Source organism: Schistocerca gregaria, chromosome 9, assembly GCF_023897955.1.
Source record: "Schistocerca gregaria isolate iqSchGreg1 chromosome 9, iqSchGreg1.2, whole genome shotgun sequence".
Taxonomy (NCBI): domain Eukaryota; kingdom Metazoa; phylum Arthropoda; class Insecta; order Orthoptera; family Acrididae; genus Schistocerca; species Schistocerca gregaria.
Genome location: NC_064928.1, coordinates 185,714,672 through 185,729,759, shown reverse-complemented (window position 1 = coordinate 185,729,759; position 15,088 = coordinate 185,714,672). Strand labels below are relative to the sequence as shown.

The 15,088-nt window shown below is 40.2% G+C and overlaps 1 protein-coding gene across 2 annotated transcripts in view; it reads left to right on the top strand.

Moving 5' to 3' along the window:
- Nucleotides 1-413: 413 nt before the first annotated feature.
- Nucleotides 414-15,088, top strand: part of LOC126291773 (trichohyalin-like) — a 214,171-nt gene continuing 199,496 nt past the window's right edge. For both annotated transcript variants that reach the window (XM_049985462.1, XM_049985461.1), the window contains exon 1: nucleotides 414-601. The gene's annotated coding sequence lies outside the window, so the exon portion shown is untranslated. The remainder of the gene's footprint in view (nucleotides 602-15,088) is intronic.

Sequence of the window (15,088 nt, the reverse complement as noted above, 5' to 3'; positions counted from 1 at the left end):
CTACAGGGAGCTGTAGAGGGCAAAAACTGTAGAGGAAGACAAAGACTGGAATACAACCACAAATAATTGGGGACGTAGGTTGCAAGTGTTAATCTGAGACGATAAGGTTGGCACTGGAGAGGAATTTTTGGCGGTCCGCATGAAACCAGTCAGAAGACTGATGGCCAAAAAGAAAAAAAAAAAGAAAACAAAAACAACAAAACACAAGTTGCATTAACGAGACAAAACATGTCGTATTACTAGAGCAAACACGCATTCAAGAATAGAAAAAGTTCGAATTGCCTTCCTAAGGCTATGTTATTCACGTAATCTCTATAATTTTTAGCTTTTAAAATAGATATTGCTTGATCACTTCAGAAACAATGAACAAGAAGCAATCGAAAGCAGTAGTCTGCTAATGTTTTAGGCTACTTAAAATGGCGGCGCACGTCCGGTCAAATATAGCTTCAAAACAGCGTTTAGCGTTAAGTCTGTAATGCCAGCTCCCTTCTTTTTTTTTACCCCCGGTGACGCTAAGTGGTACATCTATGGAAACAAAAGATAGTCATTGTTATTCTGAACGCCAAGCAAGACAAATCAGCTGTAGAACATCTCATTCTTGGTAAGTTTCTTTACTTCTACGTTATCATAAATGTTGAACGTTGCCTCAGTTACGTTCTGTTATTAAATCCTTACGTCCAAAACAAATGACAAGTCACGTCTGGAAGTGCCAGGAAGTTAACTTTGTGGAGAACACTTCTTCAACGTCACTACATAGCGCGCTTGCTGTTACCTTCAACCTCTTTACGTATTCATTGTGATTTAGCTGCTTCGCTCTACAGAGCACACATGCAAATGTGGATGGATCTGAGGCAGTTATTTGAACTTTACGTGATGATATTGTCCCACATTTCGCATATATTATGAATATTGGTTTCGGCGAAGATATGAACTGCATTCCTTGAAACCAGGATTCCCTTCGGGTCTAAGGTCATCTTATTTTGATATTTATGCATAATGTGCGAAAAATCGATGTTTCAGAATCGTGAACTGATACTTTTTTAGTGGATGTCAACTAGAAAGACGATTGTATCGCCAGCACTCAGCATTGCTACACTGTGAAGCTGTCTGTGTGTCAGTCAATGACATCTGGCGACAGTGGTGTGCTATAGATAGCTTCTTCGCCCCACTCTTCTGCCCTAAGGTTTCGCGGCGGTAACAGATTATCAATCTAGTAGAGTAGACTAATGTTTCAAGGTGAAGCCATGGAACCTAAATAGAGATGAACACTGCAATAACAGATAGATTCGGAACAGTCAATATGTAGTGAGTACAGCACACTCATCCCTACAAGTACAACGTACGTTACGAATTATAATCTTACATATCCCTTACTACCAAAATGTTCATAGATGTAATGAAGTTAAAACCCTAAGCTCAGGTAACTATTTTAGCATTTTCAATGTTTGTATAATTTTGTAAGGGCAGAAACATTATATTATCAGATAAATGTTACTTATTTTGTTACGGCTGGCTCGTTGTCTAGAATGTCGGTCCCTGTTTATTCATAAATTCTTGACAGTTTCTACATCACTTGTTCAGTAAATACATTGTGAAATATTTCAACACAACTCAAAGAACTTGATAGTTGTATTAAGCAATTTCCACAACAACTAAAACTATTAGACCGCGTCTGGCGCCTCAAGTTTCTGTAAGTGTTACGTACATATCTTTCAGATCCCTCCAGAATGGGATGTAGTTCAAATGAATATTATAATCTCTGTGTTAATTGGAATAACTTTTCAAGTATAATTTACATAATCTTTTCTCGTTATAATTATTTGTAATAAGTTTTTCCGCCTAATAATTTGTAATGTAGGTTGCGAATAAAATCGATCAGCTTCTTTCTTTGTTTAACTGTCGATTGAACTAACGATATTCAAATTAGAAAAATTAAAATTTAAAACAGAAATTCTGTTGACGTGAAAACGAAAGCATAACAGTATCCCTGTAAAGTGTTTTTTGATTCATTTATGTTAATAATTGTGATTACTAATTTTAATTGTTAAAGATCAATGTTCCTAAATGGATCGTTATTACTAATAAAATTATAGTATCAGAAAAATATGAAAAATTATCTTCAGGTGTCGAATATATGATTTAAGTATAAAAATTAAGTCAAGTCAGGCTAAAATTTATATGGAATCGAACATTTCAATTGAAATACGGAAGTTCTGGGGAGGCAAGATTCATTACAGAATACACAATAAACCAATCACCGTCAGAATTATATCCAGTAATTTTCCACATTTGATGAGATTCTTTGCTGTGTTCCAGGTGCGATACAGGACACAAATTTTGTGTCTTCCAAACCTGATATATGTGATAAATCTGAGATAGCTCATAGTTATAGGCAATTCTTGAGAAACCGCAGTGGATTTTTACATAACTGTGTCTTTTCCAGTGCAAGGGCGAAGTAACACTAACAATTTATTAAAAGTTTAATTATTGTATTCTTTAGGTTCTATGCATGACATTACCGTTAGCAGATTTTCATGGGTATATTTTTCCCTGCACCACCGTCTTGATATTTTCCCTCTATACACAGCGCTAAAATCATTGGGAAGTATGTTTTGTCTTTGCTGTTAGCATCTAGCCGTTCCCACTTGTGACAAAATACGTCGTGCTGCCGCGGTAGCTACACAAAGCGAGAGTCACTTTAAAAGTGAGTTTAAGTTTGACAAACGTCCTTTGTACGCCTTCGTGCTTGTTTTAAAAACGTGTAGAAAGGCAACAGCGAATCTGACAAACGTTTTTGATGTCTGACGGTGGCGTTAAGAGACCGGTGGCATCTGAGGGCTCATTACACAGTAACAGTGTAATTATGGTTTGTTCAGTTTCGTTACCCCAATTACCTTTGCAGATGCTTCCCCAAATATGAATAAGCCTGCAATATAGGAAACGTGGAACACCAAACAGATCAGATTTCTCATAGAAACCCCTTTACCCTTGATTGCTATTTGATTTGCCCCAAGCGGATAAAAACATTTTTCAGTCAAAGGTTTTACACAAATAGCAGAAGCTTCAAAATATATAAAAAACTGATGTTATTAAATGAATTTAAAAAAACCCACTTCGAGGAACGGTCTTTACGATATTTGAAACTTGCGGTTGATTTTAAATTACAGTTAAAATATAATCATCGATGTTGATTTTAATGATACTATAGGGATAAGAAAAACCGACTAGTTAAAACCGACACCAGTACTTTAGTTCTGAATAATGGGTGTTTAACGGTATTTGTTTGGTCTCGGTTGTAACAGGTGGTTTTTTCCTTAATAACCGATTTAAAAAAACCGAAATGTCATTTAGCTATAGTGCTCAAATTTTTCGTTTTTGTAAACTTTTTGAAGAAAGGAGTAATTTTTATTCTTAAAATTTGCACTGGCTTGAAGTATTCCGTTATTATAGAAAATAGAAAAAGCGATCATTGCTATTTTAATAACAGTGCCGACAGAAATGATCAGCAAACACGTGGCATAAAAACTGGTATAGCATTGCTGAGGGAATAACGTCCCTTTTGCTGTTTGTCGTGGCTTAAGAAACTCGTGTACGTGAAGCGTGAAAGACTTGCCCCATCTGGTCTATGCGGTAGTTCCTCCCTGTCGCCGCCAGAGATCCGTTGTGTTGCACAATGGCACCAACCGTATTCTGTAAATATTTTCACGAAGTGACGAAAGAATGAAGTACAGCGCTTCATTTGCTCATTATTACACTATTACTGGTGTTCGCGTGCTTGTGCTACACTGTTTCCAAATAACGGAACTTACAAACTTGTCACAAGGAAGCCAAGTATAACACTACCGCTGCAATTTGATTAAATATGACTTAAACGCACAGTATGTGTTACCCTCTGGGAGGATTTTTAAAAGTGTGTTACCTAACAAGACAGGGAACACACGAAGTTCGTCATAGTTGCAGTTGGTAGACAACTGAAAGACTAAAATTCTGTAAAAAATACAGTAACAGAGTTCCTGCAAATGAAATATAAAACGGTCGCCAGCCTAATTAGGCATAATAACGTGGAAAAATTATTTTAAATGAATCCATTTTTACTCTTGCAAAAGTAACTTTCATAAAGCCTTTCTTAATCAAGTGCAATAAACACCTACAATAAGCAGACGAACTACACAGTGAGTAGCCGTAGTTATCAAGAGCATAGTTAAGCACTCACAGAAATGGAAAAAAGACTTTATCCCTGTTAAACACAACTTTCACTTCTACATTTCACTCATTTCGCACATGAATTGTTCCCTAGGGCCTACACAAGACTAAGTGGCATATGGTAAGAATTAAAGTTTGACTAACACACATATACACACCACAAATGCAGTAACACTGTACACATACCTTTTATATATACTCTTTTAAAATAATCACTTCTGGCTTCTTTAGCTAGAAAACAACCATTCATTTTCGTTTCTTCCTGATATAAAAGAATGAAATGGGGTCCCACAAACCCTGCCTTCTTTATATAAGCAAACTATACACACTTTCCAGAAATATTTTGCATTATGAAAAAAGCTGAATTACTGCCCCACTTAAGATGATTTATCTTGCAAAGTTTTAAAATTATTTGCACTGACTATACTCTCTACAACTTCAGAAATGACTTCAAGTAAAAGTTCAACATCAAGTAGCATCGAAACCAAATGCTTTATAACACCACTTGGGAAGCAAGTGATTTTTACTGACAACTTTTACACCACTGAACATTAAAACACCGATATTTGTAAGATAGAAGCAAATCAAAACACAGTGTAGATTTTTTACAAATTCATCAGTAAGAGTCTCCCTTGATTTCAGTGAAACCATCAATCTGACAATCCACATTTATATATTTTTGCACTCTGAAATTAGGCATAAGCAAATACCACAAATTATTATCAGTTTTCACAGGATACTCGGTGTTTAGTAATTTTGAGGAGAGGACCATGTTTGGTACCATGAAATGAATAAATTCATGGTTCGAACACATAGTTCAGCAGTATTTGAATTATTGTTGCAAATTAAATCACACAAAAACTCTGGTTCATACTGTTATACAGTTCTACCTCTTGAACCTGATGAAGTGGTGGCGTAGTAGTGGTGGGGAGCACGTAGCGACTACGTTGTCTCTCCTTTGGCAATAATATGCTCTATTTAGTTCTTTTTGGCGACGTGAACATCATTTTTAGAGCCATTTCCAATGCGAGAGCACCATTTTACAGCCCCAATTGCACCCGAGGTCATTCCATCCCGCTGTTGACTTGGCTGATGGCTACTGACTGCCTTCTGTGTTCTCTCGCTTCCCGCTCAGCCTGACCGCCACTTCCACCTTTTAGCTCGCGCCACACCATTTCCGTAGCAGAGGGGAATCACTATGTCTCTTACATTATACTATAATACAAAGTCCCTATGTGTGAACCAGTTTTTACATTGCAGTTCCTCATACATAAACAAACATAGTTAATAGAATTTCGTTATTTAAGCACACTATTACGTTAAACAATTTATTTATACATCATCAAGTACCACCTCCCTCCAATGGTCGAAAGAACTTAACTAGTAACGAGTAAAGACTTCTTAAGTAAAGTTGCACTATACCGCTTGCTCACAATCGATTGTGGTGTTACATCATGTGAGATGGACCAGTATGAGAGGAGAGATGGACCATATAAAAAGTGAAACTTCCTGGGAGATTAGAACTGTGTGCCGGACCGAGACTCGAACTCGAGACCTTTGCCTTTCGCGGGCAAGTGCTCTACCAACTGAGCTACCCAAGCATGGCACACTACCCGTCCTCACAGCTTTAATTCCGCCAGTACCTCGTCTCCTACCTTCCAAACTTCACAGAAGCTCTTCTGCGAACCTTGCAGAACAAGCGCTCCTAGAAGAAAGGCTACAACGGAGGCATGGCTTAGCCACAGCCTGGGGGATGTTCCCAGAATGAGATTTTCACTTTGCAGCGGAGTGTGCGCTGATATGAAACTTCTTTTCTCTCTCTCTCTCTCTCTCTCTCTCTGTTTGTGTGTGCGTGTTTGTGTTTGTGTGTGTGTGTGTGTGTGTGTGTGTGTATGTGTGTGTGTGTTGTCCTAGAACTCGTGCGTCCGTCCTATCAGGGCAACTGCATTAGTCTGTTTCAGCGGCAACGAGATTTTCATTTAAGTGGACGCCGGCAATCCGCAAGAATTTTAATATTTTTTCAAAGTCTTCCCAACAAATTGAAATTTTTTTGAAATATATATTTTATTAGTGATATTTGCAGTCATTCTTCTCCAGTTGCTGTTTCAGTTGTGTCTATCAAGTACATAAGAATAAATAATGTATCAGTATTTAGAAAGTTAATGTCTGCTATTGTTCTTAACAGAAAATGTTTTATACAATTGTATTAGACATCATCAGTGCAGTATAAAAATTATATATATATATATATATATATATATATATATATATATATATATATGTGTGTGTGTGTGTGTGTGTGTGTGTGTGTGTGTGTGTGTGTGTGTGGTTTCTTATGCCACTTATTTTTATAGACTGCTAATGATGACTAATATGAATAGGTCAGATAGATTGAGAATAATAAAAACCTTCAGTGGCAAAATATGGATAACATTTATTTTTTCACCATTGTATACATAATTGTATATATTTATTATTAAGTTATATTCTATTGAGTAGTCTTCAACATTTCATTGTTAGATATAAGAATTAACAAAAAGGTTATTTTGTAGAGAATTAGACCATTGTACAATCATTTTTAAACAGAGAGGAGATGTGGGTTTCAGAATGCAACAACTCATGGTAGCTCTCTCAGAGAAACCTATTTAACTATGACTTAATCAGTTCGTGGGAGGAAATGATAATTTACGCTTACCAGTACTCGAAGTATGGTCTCCGTGATGAGCGATCACTATAGAGACTGAGGTCGACCAAAGACACTCATGTGATGCATTCAAATTTCCAGTGTAACTACCATACCGTAGTATACACAACAAGGGAATTTATTTTACTGCAATTAAATGATTAGAATAAATGGAGATGAGATTAGTTAAATGCAGTCTTCTGAAATGGCATCTGCGAACTTCGTTCAGAAATTCTTAACATTCAAAGTAGATAATATGAAAAATTAAAACTTTTCATGGACTGGATTCGAACCAGAATTTCCTGCACATCCCGACTGTCACTTTAACCATGGCAACTGAGCAAATGCGTTTTTCCAATGGGGGTCGTCCGACACAGCTCTTCAATAGTACCGAAATAACGACGCCACTGAATGTTGGGATGTGTTCCACAGGCCTAGTCTGACTTCTGAATTCATGTACACTGAAAAGCCGAAGAAACTGGTGCACTGGCCTACTATCGTGTAGATCCCGCGACCACCTAGAAGTGCCACAGTATGATGTGGCATGGACTCGACTAATATCAGAAGTGGTGCTGGAGGGAATTGACACCATGAGTCTTGCAGGGCTGTCCATAAATCCGTAAGAGTACGAGGGAGCGCAGATCTCTTCTGAGCAGCATGTTGCAGGGCATCCCAGAGATGCTCAATAATGTTTGGTGTCTGGGGAGTCTGGTGACCGACGGAAGTGTTTAAACTCAGAAGAGTATTTTTGGAGCCACTCTGTAGCAATTCTGGACGTGTGGGGCATCACATTGTCCTCTCGGAATTGCCCAAGTCCGTCGGAATTCACAATGGACATGAGTGAAAATAGGTGATCAGACAGGATGCTTACGTACACGTCACCTGTCAGAGTTATCTTTATACGTATCAGGGGTCCCATATCACTCTAACTGCACGCGCCCCACACCATTATAGAGCCTCCAACAACTTGAACAGACCCCTGGTGACGTACAGGGTCCACGGACTCATGAGGTTGTCTCCACACCCGTACACATCCATCCGCCAGATACAATTTGAAGCATGTTTACAGTCATCAACAGTCCAATGTCGGTGTTGACGGGTCCAGGCGAGGCGTAAAGCCTTATGTCGTGCAACAACAAGGCTATACCAGTGGGCCTTCACCTCCGAAAGCCCAATCGATGAGGTTTCGTTGAATGTCTCGCACGCTGATACTTGTTGAAGGCCCAGCAATGAAATCTGCAGCAATTTGCGGAAGGGTTGCACTTCTGGCACGTTGAACCATTCTCTTCCGTCACCGTTGGTCCCGTTCTTGCAGGATATTGATGTTTTACCGGATTTCTGATATTCACGGTACCCTCGTTTAATGGTCATGCGGGAAAATCCCCAATTCATCGCTTCCTCGAGGATGCTGTGTCCCATCCCTCGTACTCCAACTATAACACAAAGTTCAAACACACTTAAATCTAGATAACCTGCCAATGTAGCAGACAAGTGCGCCAGACGCTTGTTGTCTTATATAGGCGTTGCCGACAGCAGCTCCGTATTCCACCCGTTTATATATATTTGTATTTGAGTACGCTTACCTGTACCAGTTTCCTTGGCACTTCAGTGTAGTTGCGAGGTTCCTGTGCTCTGACACATCACATTATTTGTTTTTTAGCATTTTTTAAGTTTATCCTCTGGTTGCCTATTGAATTCCGGTAGTCACGCAGTGGCACCTGGTTAAACTGCATCAAGCAGTTAAAAACAAACTTTTCCGTACTGATAAGGGTTTGTGAATCATTGTGCCGCGCGCGTGCTGGACAGGATTTCTTAGTGAGCCCCACTTGGTCGGCAGCGTTCTTGAAATACTGACATCTGTAGATGGATGTGTATCCATATAGTCGAGATAAAACTGCACCCATCTCGAAAATATGTTCAGTCTAATTACTCACCTCGTGTTTCCATTACGTCTGACCTACATCTACATCTAAATCCATATGATTACTCTGCAAATCAGTGTTATGTGCCTGCCAGAGAGTGTATCGATCCACCTGGAAGCTCCTGCTCTACCATTCCGGTCTCGAACAGCTCGCGGGAAAAACGAACACCTAAATCCGATTTTCTTATTTTATTGTGATGATCATTCCTCTGTTATCAGTCCACGGCAGTCGGTCCCATATTTCACTGTGATACAAAACGAGCTACTCTTCTTTGAACTTGTTCGATATCCAACAGTAACACCCATCTGATGCGGGTCGCACACTGCACGGCAATACTCCAGAAATGGAGGAAAAGCGTAATACAAGCGATCTTTGTAGTAGACCAGCTACATTTTCTAAGTGTTCTGCCAATAAACCGCAACCTCTGGATTGCTTTTCCCACAACATTATCTTTGTGATCGTTCCAATTTAATTTATTCTTAACTGTAATCCATAAAGATTTAGATGAGTTCACAGTCTTTATATTTGTGTGACATTTCGTGTAACAGATCAAAAAAAATTTTGCATCACCACAGTTCCCAGAACTCCTGATAATAGACGTTGACTGTGGATGTATCACAGACACAGTCCATTTGACTGTTCAGAGATGTCACTAAACCCGCCGAAAGATATAAACAATCATGCATCACAGCGCCTATTACACGGAGGGGGTGCGACAGCCGATCAGTTCCAATCATTCCCCCAGGAAGGAGGTACACAACTTGTGTTGTCTGTAGTTCAACAATGCCTAGATGGTCAATACCGTGCTTCGACCGCGTTGGCATTGTTACTTTGTGCCAGAAAGACCTCTCAACAAGGAAAGTGTCCAGGCGTCTCGGAGTGAAACAAAGCGATGTTGTTCTGATATGGAGGAGATACAGAGAGATAGGAATTGTCGATGACGTGCCTCGCTCAGGCCGCCCAAGGGCTACTACTGCAGTGTATGACCGCTACCTACAGATTACGGCTCGGAGGAACACTGATATCAACGCCACCATGTTGAATAATGCTTTTCGTGCAGCCACAGGACGTCGTGTTACGACTCAATCTGTGCGCAATAGGCTGCATGATGCGCAACTTCACTGTCGACGTCCTTTACAACCACAACACCATGCAACGCGGTACAAGATGGGCCCAGAAACATGCCGAATAGACCGGTCAGAATTGGCATCACGTTCTCTTCACCAATGAGTGTTGCATATGCCTTCAACCAGAACATTTGGAGGCAACCCGGTCAGGCTGAACGCCTTAGACACACCGTCCAGCGAGTGCGGTGAGGTGGAGGTTCCCTGCTTTTTGGAGTGGCATTATGTGGACGAAGTACGCCGCTGGTGGTTATGCAAGGCGCCGTAACGGCTATACGATACGTGAATGCTATCCTGCGACCGATAGTGCAACCATATCGACAGCACATTCGCGAGGCATTTGTCTTCACGGGCGACAATTCGCGCCCCCATCGTGCACATCTTGTGAATGACTTCCTTCAGGATGACGACATCGCTCGACTAGAGTGGCCAGCATATTCTCCAGACATGAACGCTATCAAATATGCCTGGGACAGACTGAAAAGAGCTGTTTATGGACGGCGTGACCAACCAACCAATCTGAGGGATCTACGCCGAATCGCCGTTGATGAGTGGGACAATCTGGACTAACAGGCATGCTTCAATGCAAGAGGACGTGTTACTGGGTATTAGAGGTACCGGTGTGTACAGCAATATGGACCACCACCTCTAAAGGTCTCGCTGTATGATGGTACAACATGCAGTGTGTGGTTTTCATGAGCAATAAAAAGGACGGAAGTGATGTTGACCTCAGTTCCAATTTTCTGTACAGGAACCGAGGTGATGCAAAACTTTTTTTGATGCGTGTATCTTGTCTGAATCGTTTTGTGATTCGTTTTGATGATCTGATGACTTCATAAGACGGCAATGGATAGCATCATCTACAAACAGTCTAAGAGCGCTACTCAGATCGTCTCCTAAATCGTTTATGTAGATGAGGAACAGCAAAGCGCCTATAACTCTTGTTTGGGGAACGCCAGATTTAACTTCTGTTTTACTCGATGAGTTTCCCACAACTGAACGAACTGTCACAGGAAATCGCGAATCCAGTCGCACAATTGGGATATTACTCCGTAAGGCACGCAATTTAATTAAAAGTCCATTGAGACGGACGGTGTCAAAAGCCTTCAGAAATCTAAAATTATGGAATTAGTTTGACGTACCCTGTCTATGGCACTCATTATTTCCTGAAAATAAAGTGCCATTCGTATTTCACTTCAGTGTGGAGGAGTTAATAATGTGTTCTAGAAAACGGGATTTTTCTAAATAAAGGTGTAGTTTAAACTGGTTTTTGGAGCGGTGACAATTTCAGTAATAAATATAATATTTTGTTATCCACCTTACATAGCCCCCCCTTCCCCCCCCCCCCCCCCCCCCCGGTTATCCGTGCGGTCTAATGTACGGCTTTCCGGGAGGAAGGCGTGCCGGTCCCTGGCACGAATCCGCCCGGCGTATTAGTGTCTAGGACCGCTGTGCCGGCCAGTCTGTGGTTGGTTTTGAAGGCGGTTTTCCATCTGCTTCTGCGATTGCTGGCTGGTTCCCCTTATTCCGCCTCAGCTACACTATGTCGGTGATTGCTGCGCAAACACTTTCTCCACATACGCGTACACCACCATTACTCTACCACGCGAACGTAGGGGTTACACTCGTCTGGTGTGAGATGTTCCCAGCGGGGTCCACTGAGGGCCGAACCGCACAATAACCCGGGGTTCGGTGTGGGGCGGCGGAGGGGTGAAGTGGACTGCGGTAGTCGTCGTGGGGTTGTGGACCACCGAGAGCTACGGCAGGGACGAAGCCTCTCTGGTGTTTCTAGGTCCTCAGTTCCATACAATACAATACAATGTCCCCCTTCATCTGCATGATGTCCGTATTTTCTCTGTAAACTACAGCGTGATGCAGAATGGCTCTCTCTGTAGCATCTGCCACTAGAGTTGTGTGAACATCTGACTAAACAAAGCTCTGAAGAAATGCGCTGTCTATCTTTGGATCGTATCTTTTCCTCTATCAATCACATCTGGCACAGTTGCCAAACTGATGAGCAATACTCAAGCATCGGACGAATGCGGATGTTGTAACCTATCTTGCTCATGGTCTGACTACACATTCTGAAGATTCTTCCACTGAATCTCCGCCTAGCGTCGGAATCACTCTAGATGGAACCCTGAGCTATAAAAAGAGCGCATCACCAAGCTTTCTCATAAAGTTGCTGCAAGGAACAACTCATCGCAGATGGTTTTTATCTCAATGAAAGCTGGAAGCATGAATGGTCAACAAAAACATTGCGAACAAGAGCTAGTCACCTTGATCCCACAAAGAAGCAAAAAGGTTTTGGTCTACCTAGGAACCTTTGGTGCCGCCTCAACAGGTTAAGGACTGGACATGGACATGGTGGTTGTAAGTACTTCAGGTACAAATGGGGCTGGATCAGTTCACCAGTGTGTGAACGTAATCAAGAAGAGCAGACAATTGAACATTTAGTCCAACGCTGTCAACTTCATTCATACCCTGGAATTCCCGACGACTTGTTCACCCTCACACCCAGTTTAATTAACTGGTTGAAAAACACGGACTTTGAGGTTTAATCTTGTCTAATATCATATGTATATTGTATAAAATCATTTGCCTTATATCAACTGTATATTGTATAAAATCACCATACGATTAAATAAATAAATTTGCCTCACCCCCGATTAATTTTATGTCGTCGCTACGCTGTAACCCTCGAGCGGTTGCGTCAGATTTTGTAGCATCAGCGGTCGCCTGGTTGACTCCGTCAACTATTCATCGCGTTCTTTAGAGGCACGTAAAATACTGCCTTAATATGCTTGGAACTGAAAAAAATAAACTTTATTTTGCTTTTTATATTCTTACACTTATATTTTAATTTCTGAACTTTATTTCTGATTAACAGGGAGTTACAAAACCGAATGATGGTATCCTACTATTTTATCTAACAAGAAATTTCTAGCACACACAATAATTTCACATCAATTTGACCCACTTTTATTTTTAAGTGCATATTACTTTTACAACACTTATTGTATCATATTCAGTATTTTTTTTAGATACGCTGTAATTGTTATGTCACAAATTTTATCCACCCTGTTCCTCCAGCTCATCCACAATGTTAAATGCACGCTTTCACAGGCAATGGGTGAATGCTTTTTGCACGCAGACATCTTACACTGACAACAACGAATTGTGGTAACATCTTTTTTTCTGACGAGCATAATGCAGCAACTCTTCTCTTTGTTTGAAGCGTCTTCCACATGACATGGTTCTTGGAATTTATAAGGTGTCAAAATATTTTGAAGTCATTGGAAAGCGTAGGAACTTGGAATCTTGTAACTAAATGACCTTTCAAATGTTTTTGAGACAGTTGTTTCAAATATATGCTCCTTTGATTTCTTGGATTTGCTGCATTGGACACAATATTTGTGCATTGGGTCAACGATGTTTCGTAAAGCAGACCATACAGCCATTGTTCTTCTTGTCACAGAGTATTCTAAACATCTGGTCGACTGAGTGAACACCTCATTTCATCAAGTTGTAGTCCATGATAATGCGTGGCTTATTGATTCCTTCATCAACTGTGCCTTCCCTGTGCACTGTGATAAGCAGAACAATACAATATTTTTCTTTTTTGGGCGCATATGTCACCTCTGTGATATGTTTCTGGTATCCAAGCAGTGAAGACCCAATATCGCTGAATTCAGCGATAGGAATTCTGGAGGGATTTCTGGTCTTTATTTATTTGCAGAGCTCCAATGCAAGTGATGCGTTTCTGAAAAAGTGAGATTGTCAATGGATAACTAGTTTACCAATTATCAGAAGTAACATTCCCATCGGATGCACTCAGAGTCACTGTCAGTCGATGCACAATATCATATGGTTTATTTGACATCTTGTAAACACCGTCTTGTAATGTTTCGCAGTATATTTCAACTGATGCTGTGAAGAATGTTTTGGTATCAAAAATAGCAAAGAACTGAAAGTCAGACTTGGCGGGTTTGTTGGTATGTATTGTACAAACATCTTCTTCTAAAAGGTGTTAGCATATCGGTTACGGTTGCAAACTCACCCAAACTATATACCTTTCCTTACAATTTGTAACAAATTTATCCAAATATGGCCTCATTGTTGCTGATTTCTCTTTCTCGCTCCTTGTGTTCTCCTTATCATCAAATCTCACACTTGCGAGGAGTAATAAGAACTATATGTAGGACATACAAGCTCTAAGAATTATCATACCAGTGCCATCATTACTCCAAAGTTCTTCAACATTCGTTTTATTTCTACCCTTCAAGCCAGTCAAAATAAGAGCACAGATTTGTTCCTTCAATTTCTCCTTGACATTCCTCTCTCTAAAATAGCTGTTCTGTGATACCATGTTTCTAATACGCAAGTTGGTGTGTTCCACAAGTGAATCAACCATTTCCTCACTAATAATCTTGTTGAAAGACGTCACTTCCCATGTAATACCGCTGTCAGACCTCTTTCAACCAGAAGGATTTTTATTATATTTTTTAGGTCGTTTTTCTTTTTTGGCTATAACACTTTCTTTGGACCACTTAGTTTTACTATCTTTACCAACAAAAGACTTACAAAGAAAATTAAAATCGTCATCACTAAAATCTTGTTCTTCATGATGTTATATTTCCTCTTCTTCAAGATGTACGTGTTCATTTCTCTCTAGAGGACCCGCTTCTATTTCTGATTCACTATTGTGATCGCTAACCCGTATTTGTTCTCCTTCCCCGTCGAACCAGTCAAATTCAGAATACCCATTGTCGTCGGAATCGTCTTTTAGAAGCTTTTACAATTCCTCCACTTTTGAAATTATCCTTAAAAGTACAAACAAAATTGAAACTTATTTGATAATGAAACCCCCTAAAAACGATGGTGCAAATAATTAATATAAAAGATTTTACTTTCATTACTGTACGAACCAAACAGAGTGCGGGCAAAAATAAACTGCAATTATTGGCAACGCCTTCTCGCTGCAACTCCATCAACAATCCATACGAGTAACAGAGATCCAGCTTGAAAATAGATGGAACCACCAGAATTCCAACAATGAGCAATTACAATTCAGAGCAAATCAATGAATTCTGGTTGACTCGTCAACCAACCCGACCACTCGAGAGTTAAAACGCTCCGCATGCATATGTTTAATG